Genomic DNA, 11013 nt, shown 5'->3' on the forward strand with positions numbered 1-11013 from the left:
TTTTAAATGAGTCTAGGTGCTCCTGTATTGGGTGCATATATATTTAGGATAGTTAGCTCTTCTGGTTGAATTGATCCCTTTACTATTATGTAATGACCTTCTTTGTCTCTTTTTATCTTTGTTGGTTTAAAATCTGTTTTATCAGAGACTAGGATTGCAACCCCTGTTTTTTTCACTTTCCATTTGCTTGGTAGATCTTCCTTTATTTTGAGCCTATATGTGTATTTGCACCTGAGATGGGTCTCCTGAATATAGCACACTGATGGTTCTTGACTCTTTATCCAATTTGCCAGTCTGTATCTTTTAATTGGGGCATTTAGCCCATTTACATTTAAGGTTAATATTGTTATGCATGAATTTGATCCTGTCATTATGATCTTAGATAGTTATTTTGCCCGTTAATTGATGCAGTTTCTTCATAGTGTCGATGGTCTTTACAATTTGGCATGTTTTTGCAGTGGCTGATACCAGTTGTTCCTTTTCATGTTTAGTGCTTCCTTCAGGAGCTCTTGTAAGGCAGGCCTGGTAGTGACAAAATCTCTCCACATTTGCTTGTCTGTAAACAATTTTATTTCACTGACTTTCTTCACAGAGTTGGAAAAAACCACTTTAAAGTTCATATGGAACCAAAAAAGAGCCCACATAGCCAAGACAATCCTAAGCAAAAAGAACAAAGCTGGAGGCATCATGCTACCTGACTTCAAACTATACTACAAGTCTACAGTAACCAAAACAGTATGGCACTGGTATCAAAACAGATATATAGACCAATGGAACAGAACAGAGGCCTCAGAAATAACATCACACATCTACCACCATCTGATTTTTGACAAACCTGACAAAAACAAGCAATGGGGAAAGGACTCCCTATTTAATAAATGGTGCTGGAAAAACTGGCTAGCCATATGTAGAAAGCTGAAACTGGATCACTTCCTTACACCTTATACAAAAATTAACTCAAGATGGATTAAAGACTTAAATGTAAGACCTAAAACCATAAAAACCCTAGAAGAAAACCTAGGCAATGCCAACAGGACATAGGCATGGGCAAATACTTCATGACTAAAACACCAAAAGCAATGGCAACAAAAGCCAAAATAGACTATTGGGATCTAAATAAACTAAAGAGCTTCTGCACAGCAAAAGAAACTATCATCAGAGTGTACAGGCAACCTACAGAATGGGAGAAAATTTTTGCAGTCTACCCCCTGACAAAGAGCTAATATCCAGATCTACAAAGAACTTAAAAATTTTTACATGAAAAAAAACAACCCCATCAAAAAGTGGGCAAAGGATATGAACAGACACTTCTCAAAAGAAGACATTTATACAGCCAACAGACATATGAGAAAATGCTCATCATCAATGATCATCAGAGAAATGCAAACCAAAATCATAATGAAATACTATCTCATGCCAGTTAGAATGACAATCATGAAAAAGTCAGGAAACAAGAGATGCTGGAGAGGATGTGGAGAAATAGGAATGCTTTTACACTGTTGGTGGGACTGTAAATTAGTTCAACCATTGTGGAAGACAGTGTGGCGATTCCTCAAGGATCTAGAACTAGAAATACCATTTGACCCAGCCATCCCATTACTGGGCATATACCCAAAGCATTATGTATCATGCTACTATAAAGACACATGCACACATATGTCTATTGTGGCACTATTCACAATAGCAAAGACTTGGAACCAACTCAAATGTCCATCAATGATAGACTGGATTAAGAAAATGTGGCGCATATGCACCAAGGAATACTATGCAGCCATAAAAAAGGATGATTTCATGTCCTTTGCAGGGATACGGATGAAGCTGGAAACCATCATTCTCAGCAAACTCTCACAAAGACAGAAAACCAAGCACTGCACGTTCTCACTCATAATTGGGAGCTGAACAATGAGAACACGTGGACACAGAGTGGGGAACATCACACACTGGGGCCTGTCGGGGGGTGGGGTGCTGGGGTAGGGATAGCATTAGGAGAAATACCTAATGTAAATGACGAGTTGATGGGTGCTGCAAACCAACATGACACATGTATGTATACCTATGTAACAAACCTGCATGTTGTGCACATGTACCCTAGAACTGAAAGTATAATAAAAATTTTTTAAACAATTTTAAAAACTCATGCAAAATAAAAAACCCTTATACTTGCAAGAAAGTAAGGGAAACCCCGTAGGCAAAACCAGAAGAAGAACCCAGAAAATAAGAGCAACAACCCAAAGAACTTAACATTTTTCAGCTCTCCTGGAGGAAAGAATATGTATTTTGAGTGGTGGCAAGTGTTTTCAAAGTTGTTTGGTTTGAAGGTCTCAAGCCAAAATATAATCACTTCAACTTGACTAGTGATGTCACTAGTTGAAACTGAGCCATTCAAATGGCTGTACCATTAGTGAAACTGTGGAATAGAAAAAAGAATATCTGCCAGCCCAGGAAAAAGGCATGGATGCTTGCATATCTTGACCTGGGAATCTAGATGGATAAGTAAAATGTCAGATCTGAGAATTTTTGATAATGGAGTTCCTGGCATGGGCTCAAGTTCTTCAGTCCATTATCTATGTGGTTCAGGAATGTTTCAGCTGAGAAAGCAACATAAAACTGGCCTGTGATTGCATCACTGCATAATATCACTGGAAGTACGTGGATGAAGCACATTCAAAACCTTTTTATGGGACACATACTCTCTTTAGACCATATAACCAGATAGGAATCCTGCAAAAAACAAACAAACAAAAAACCCTCCATTGAACATGAGTGCGTAACTCATAAATCAGAAAACTAACAAGAAAATATTTTATTGTAAGTGAGCTATGAAATACTATCATGAAAGTTCAGACAAATTTGGAAAACAATCAAATGGAACTTGTATAAATAAAAATACGTTATTGAAATTGAAAACCTAATAGGTTGGACAAAACAGATAAGATAGAGCTAAGCAGAGAATTAATAAATGGGAGACTTTATTGCAGATATATAATGCTCCAGAGAGAAAGAAATGAAAAATGGGAAAGAGAAATTGAGCCATGGAAGATGGAAGAACGAAGCCCAATGTATGTCTATTCAGATTTCCAGAGATGAACAAGAAATGAAATAATGGAGAGAAAATATTAAAAACGAAATGGTTGAAGTGTTCTCCAAAATGATGAAAGACACAAATTCCTCAATTGACAATGTATAACACTCCCAAGCAGTATAAATAGAAGTGAAATACCTAGGTAATCCAGTGGAATAGCAGAAACTTAAAGATGAGGGAGTAATCCCAAATGCAAAAAGAGAAACAAGACACATTTCCTAAAAAGGAATGACAATTAGATAAACCACCAACCTTTCAAAAGTAATAATAAACGGCAGACAACTGTAGAATGTTATCTTTTAAGGAATGAGAGAAAGCAACTCACACCTTATTCATTTATTTCATGTATTTTATTTGTAATTTATTAGAGACGAGGATTTTTTTCCTATTCCACACTTTCACTAATGGTACAGCCATTTGACTGGCTCAGTTTCAACTGGTAAAATCACACAAGTTCAAGTCATTATCTTCTGGCTTTAGCCCTTAAAACCAAACAACTTGGAAACTACTTCCCACTCCACAAAGCATGTATACTTTCCTCCAGTGCAGCTGAGAAATAATGAGTTCTTTGGTTTATTGCTCTGATTTTCTGGGTTCTGCTTCAGATTTTGCCTATGGGGATACCTGTTACTTTCTTGCAAGTGTAAGTTTTTGACAGTATGTTTGCCATGTTATACAAGTAATTTTAAAATGTGTTTACTGGTTATTTATCTAGACCAGCATATTTCCAAAAACAGTTTATTTTATTTTTAATTTATTCATCATAATAGAAACAAAGTCTCATCCCTAAAAAAAAAACAAAACAAAACTCTACCTACCTTATGTCAGTTAAATGAGTTAACATTTGTAACTCTTAAACAGGGCTGGCTCATAGTAAATGCCATGCAAATGTTTGATAAATAAAAATAAAATACATAAAATCCACCCTCCACCTCTGCCTCCTGAGTAGCTAGGACCACAGGCGCAAACCCAGTGGTGGGCATACTCTTAATTTTCATTTTACTGGTGAGAAAACTGAGGAACAGTTAGGTAAAGCAACACTCTCAAAGGCACATGGCTAGTAAGAATTTAGACCTTGGAATTTTATCTCACCTAAATTAACACATAAGAATAATAACAAAATGGGTCAGGTGTGGGGGTACACGCCTGTAATCCCAGCCCTCCAAAAACTTAGCCAGGCATGGTGGCATGTGCCTGTAGTTCCAACTACACTGGAGGTTGAGGTAAGAGGATCACTTGAGCCTGGGAGTTCAAGGCTCCTGTTAGCCAAGGTGGCGCCACTGCACTCCAGCCTGGGCTACAGAGTGAGACACTGTCTCAAAAAAAAAAAAAGAATGACAAAAATAAGCACCCTCTTTACAAATCAATGTTTAGTGATAATAAAATTTCTCATTAAAAGAATTCAAAAACTATATGCTTTAGGAAATGGGAAATTAAATCCAAAAGGAAGGAAAGGTAAGCAAAGAAAGTGACAACTAGGACAGTAAACCTGAACAAACCTTGACTATAAAAACATAATACATATGAAGACTAATTATAGAGATTACACAAAGGGGAACTAAATATTGGACACTGCCATTATTTATTCTAATATGATCTTACAGATTAAATGAATTATTTGTTAGGTATAACAACTCTAAATGTGTGGGTATCAGATATATAATATAGCAATATATAAAGCAATGCTCGATACAACAGCAAGAAAAATATTGACAAATCCACCTCCACGGTGGGAGATTTAACAGTCTCCTTTCTAAATGATTGATTAACTAGATTTAAACATTTTTTAAGGCTGTGGATGGATAAAACAATGAATTAATCTCTTAAACTGTTAGCAATACATAAAACTCTATACCAAAAAATCAGAGAGAGCTGATATTCTTCTCAGTTATGCATGAAACTTTTTTAAAAAATGACTATGAACTAAGCCTAAAAGCAACTTTCACCGAATACCAAAGTATCAGGATTATAAAAACAATTGTCCTCTGAACAAAATATAATTAAAACAATAATAAATAGATAACTCTAAGAGATGTCTGAAGGTTTAAAACCTATTTGTAAATAACAAATGGGTTAAGGAAAAAAAAGGGAATCATAAAACATTTGCACTGAATGATAATTATAAAAATATTATATATCAACATTTGTGTGAGATTTAGATTGTAACTTTGTAGCACTAAATATTATATTAGAATGCAGTAGGAAGGTTGAAAAATAATGAATCAGTCATCCAACTCAACAAGTGAGAAAAACAACCACCAAAAAACAGAAGGTGATCATTTTGCAACTCTCAATGGAATAATTGATTCAGGCAAGAATTTTTAGTGGCTGCTAAACCATTAAATAAAAGGCTAACAGAGAATTGAAATGACACAGAGCTAAGGTGGAGCCCACAGGTTATTTGCATGGGGACACCTTGCATGAATAATCAATATTAGCAACACTAGTAATTAGATGACCGACCAGTTGTGGTGTGACGCAATAAGAAAAACATAACATTCTTAAGATATTCTTGCGAATTGTTTTGCCATCTAATTAATGTACTCAAATTAAATTGAATCAAATCTTTCCATCTAAACTTCTGATTTACAGGAAATTCCAAAACCTAAGCAAGGTACAAATGAAACATTCCTACAAGGAAACAATCAGAGAAGGAAACAATCAGAATCAAATGTTCTAAAGGAAAATTGATGCAGTCTCTTCAACAAATTGTCATGAAAAAACAGGGGAAGAGGAATGTTCTACGTTAAAATATTCTTTAGAGAAATGCCATATGTTGTCATTGGTTGTATCGTGGCCTGTCAAAACTAGCTCTAAAAGGTATTGTAAAACTTAATGGAGACATGCAGATAAAGACTGATAATAAATTATTTTAGGAAATTATTAATTTTGTTGGACGTGATAATGTGGTTTTGTGGGAAAGTTTTAATTCTTAGAGATGCATTCTGGAATAACTAGGGAAACATTGTTATGACATGTATAATCAGTTATTTTAAAATTTACCAAAAATAGATGAAACAAATGATTTAATTATTAAATCTAGGTGTGACAGGTGTTTTTTATCCCTTTCTCTCCATTTTTTCATATATTTGACATTTTTAATAACACATTTCAAAAATATAAACCAAAGAATGTAGAAGCAGCCTTGGGGGCTCTACTGTTGTTTACTTTTGAAGGTAAAAAAGACCTCTGTCTGTCCATCTAGGCTCCAATCCTGCCTAAGGCTGCTTCCCAAAGCCACAGAATGTGTGACACGATGCCCAGGGGCAGAGGTCATTCATTCTTCAGCAAGCATAACCTTCTGCCTGGACAGAAGCCATGCTGGTGATCATGACATGAATTCAACCAGGGAGTTTGCTAATGATCATATGCCTTTTCCTCCCCGGGTTTTATATGCAACATTCCAATATCGATTTTTAGCCAAGCCAATTTGGACACCTTCTAAGAGAACCAAGAAAATTGGGAGAGAGTCTGGGATAAAGTTAAAAGCAGTCTCAACTCATAGAATCCATTTTGTTTTACTATTGCTGACTTAGTTCAAAACTGCCAGACGTTCTTTTCTGGGCATCCAAATCCATTCAGTTTCTGAGTTTTCCCCAACAGAAATTGTCATTCTTCTTCCAGATTATGGAAGAAGAGTTCAGTATTGTACCATAATCCCCTGCCTTAGCCACAGTCTCTCTTTCCATATTTGTTACCCATGGTCAAGAAGGTTGAGTATAATACAATAAGATATTTTGGGAAGGAGAAAGAAAGAGACCACATTTACATAACTTTTACTACAGTATATCGTTATAATTGTTCTATTTTATTATTAGTTATTTTTGTTCATCTCTTACTATACCAGATTTATAAATTAAGGTTTATCATCGGTTTGTATGTATATGAAAAAACATAGTATTTTTATCATGAAGTACTATCTGCAGTTTCGGGTATCCACTGGGGGTTTTGGAATGTATCCCTCATGAATTTTTTGCCATATTGGCAAAAGTTAAGCTGCTGGATTTGATATGTTTTTATTGGAGTCTCAATTCATCCAGAGGGGATTTGATCATTGCTGTGAGGGAGTCAGAGACATGCAAAAAAGTAACAGTTCGAGAGAAAGGTCTTAAGGATTAAGGGCAGAGTGTGCTATAGAAGTCCAGAAAAATGCTAATTACAAAATTGAACATGAGACAGGCTATGAATCATGAAGCTTTATTTCTATTAGTCTTTTTATTTCTTCTTCTGGCCTTCCTTTATTATATTGAATAGAAGTGACGGTTGTAGAATGCCTTATATTGTTGCCAATCTAAAAGAGAAATTTTTCTTCATTAAATATGTTGTTGCTTAAGACTTTTCGATTTTCGGTATGCATATGGATGCGTGAGTTTCCACCTAAATTCCTTTCATTGAACCAGTCGGTATATCCATCCCCCAGCTACTGAAAATTCTTGGCAGTTAAAAGTTTATAACTGTCTCTTTCTACAATTCGTAATTATCCTTGACCAAACTAGAGCCACAGGGACAATCCGTGGCTAATCACTAACTGATATTGAATTACAAAGACTGTCTGCTTTTTAAGTACCATTGAAACGATAAAGAAAGAAAATGACAGGCTTGTATTTATTAATCAGCAACCTAAGATGAAACATGAGAGTCAAAAATGGTCCCTGGCAGCATTTAAAGCAAACACACTAAACCAAACAAAACTTACTTCCTGCAGTGGCAGAAACAAACAAAGCTGAAGGCCAAGACATAATTTATTTTTTGAGAGTAGGAGAATTGCAGAAAAAGCTGAATTTGCTTTGTCTTGGTGAAGGTCCTAATAATAACCAATGGCGATCTTAGAGACTGGGGATGGGAACATCTAGCTTCAATTTCTCTTTATGTGTGCCTGTCCATAGACAACTTGAGTACCCTCACAACATGGCAGCTGGCTTCCCTCAAAGAAACAGAGACACGAGACCAGGTAGAAACTGCAATGCCTTTGAAAATCACATCCCGTTACTTTCACAATATCCAATTGGTCAGGCAGTTGGGGTCTTTTCAATGTGGAAAGGAACTACCCAAGGATATGACTATCAAGAGGCATGGTCACTGGTTGCCACCTTGGATGCTGGCATTAAGAACATTTGTGATTCATGGAAGGATATCAACATATCAACAGGAACAGGAGTTTGGAAGAAATTGATTCTAGCTTTTATAGATGACTTTGAAGGAAGCAAGACTTCAGTGGAGGAAGTAACTGCAGATGTGTTGGCAATAGCAAGAAAACGGGAATTAGAAGTGGAGGCTGAAGGTATGACTGAATTGCTATAATGTCACGATCAAATTTTAATGGATAAGGAGTTGCTTCTTATGGATGAGCAAAGAAAGCGGTTTCTTAAGATGGAATCTAATCCTGGTGAAGATGCTATGAACACTGTTGAAATGACAATAAAGGATTTAGAATATTCCATAAACTTAGCTGATAAAGCAGCAGCTGGGTTGGAGAGGATTGACTCCAATTTTGTAAGAAGCCAATCAGCAGCCACCAACATGGAGGCAAGACCCTCCACTAGCAAAAAGATTGCAACTTACTGAAGGCTCAAATGGTCATCAGCATTTTTTAGCAATTGAGTATTTTTTAAATTAAGGTATATATGTCCATTGTCTTTATTAGACATAATGCTAGTGCACATTTAATAGACTACAGTATAGTGTAAACATAACTTTTATATGCACTAGGAAACTACAACATTTGTGTGACTGGCTTTATTGCAATATTCACTTTATTGTGATGATCTGAAACTCAATCTGCAATATCTCTGAGGCATGCCTGTATTTAACATTTAATATTTTTAACAGACTGTATTAGTTTGCTTGGGCTGCCATAAAAAAATAGCACAGACTGGGTGGCTTAAACAGTGTAAATTTATTTTCTCACAGTTCCGGAGTCTAGAGGTCCAAAATTAAGATGTTGAGAAGGTTGGTTTCTAGCGAGGCCTCTCTTCCGGGCTTGTAGATGGCCACCTTCTCACTGTGTCATTACATGGCCTTTTCTATATAGAGGGAGACATCATGCTCTGGTATCTCTTTCTCCTCTTTGAAGGAAATCAGTCCTATTGGATTAGAATCCCACTCTTAGGACCTCATTTCATCTTAACTACCTTCTTAAAGCCTCTATCTCCAAACACAGTTTAATTAGGGGTTAGGGCTTCAATATATGGATTTCGGAGGGACAGAATTCTGTCCATTACACCCTCCATAGCCTGATATTCCTGACTTATCTCTCTTCACTAACACAAATGCTAAGATTCTGCCACCAGAGTATTTCAAGCATAAAATGTGCATCCTCCCTTTCTTCTCTAGTCAAGATTCTATCCAGCTCAAACTTCTCTGGGTTTTCCCCACTTCAATGCAGAAATAATTCATATGCTATCTTTGCTCCTTTATAATGTTTTGCCTAAATCATTAATAAAGCTAACACAGGAATAGTATTTTTCAATGCTCGTATTTCTTTCGTGCCTAATGTTCCCTATTAAATATCACAATCGTTGTAAGATGCAATTATTAGTAAGTCCCCTTTATGAATGTGGTAACTGAACCTCAAAGAGGGTGTTTATTCATTCTATCACAATTGAGAACATTAAGGAATGAGCTTTTTGTAGATCTTGGCACCATTCACGGATATATGAAACATGGAGTGTAAAGCAGGGTTTGTGGGAAGAGTCATGTTTAATTTGGCACATATTGAGTTTGAGGTACCTATGACACATCCAAGTGTGTAAATATTATATGCTTACTTTATACAGTCTTGTGTTAATGTACAAGTTGGAATTTTATCTTTTCATTTCATGTTAACACAAGTGCTAAAATGGCAAATAACCTCTTTTATTCTATGTCTTAGTAAAGAATGCCATAATTATTTGTCTACTCCATATACGTTTTCAATATTCTTTTTCTCCCCATTATTCCCATACATTTCAAATTAAAGACAGCCACTTTTCAGAATCACAGAAGTGAACAGGACCTGCAGCAAATACGACCTTAAGAGATAATCTAAATTTACTTCTCTTATTTTACAGATGAAGAAAGCAAGGTACAGCTAGTTAAATGATCCACCGAACATCACACTTACTGCCCATATAGGGACTAACGTTCAGATTTTCTAATTCCATTTCAAGAGACTATGTCATTAGACCCATGATTCCCTAACAGTATTTTGCAGAACATAAACGATCTAAGAAGTTCAGTGAATGAAATGATTCAAATGTCTTTTAACATTAAACACGATCCCCACTCTTGGACAGTTGCAAGGCTTGTTTAAGTTTACTTGACCCAGCATTTAATGACAGATCCCCTTTGCCACCATGTATTAATGTCGGTAGGAGACACACTGGGGAGTGATGCACTATGCTACCCTTGAATATGATGTTGGTGAGTTTGAAAGGGACTTGTATGCTCAACTGGACAAGTATTATCCTGCTGAGATAAGGTTAGGATGATGCAGAAGGAAGTAGTTTCATTTGCTTTGCTAGATTTATGCTGCTATTGGAAGGCAGAGGACATACAAATGAAAAAGTTTTATTAATAAATGAGTATGGGGTTGTTTTAATGACCCACCTAAAAGTTATTAATCTTATTACAGGGTGAGTTTTTGAAAGATTTGATTTATTCTAGATAAGGAGTAATGTAAATACACTAAATTAGGAGTCCAGGGTTTCCAACTGGAGAATTGTACTTTTCATGTTAGTTGCTAGGAACTAGGTAATAAAGCTGTTGTGCTTTTATTTGGCAAAAAACTTTGAGAAAAGACAGGAAAATAATTAAACAGAGACTTAGAGTTTAATGCTGAGTAATTAATTTTGTTGCCTGAAATAGTAAAGATGGATAAAAAGAATTCATTATAATGGAAATCTCAGCCCAGTTTTATGGAAGCACCCTGACTTGAATTTGAAAGAAACAGA

This window comes from Theropithecus gelada, chromosome 9 (genome assembly GCF_003255815.1).
Source record: "Theropithecus gelada isolate Dixy chromosome 9, Tgel_1.0, whole genome shotgun sequence".
NCBI classification, from domain to species: domain Eukaryota; kingdom Metazoa; phylum Chordata; class Mammalia; order Primates; family Cercopithecidae; genus Theropithecus; species Theropithecus gelada.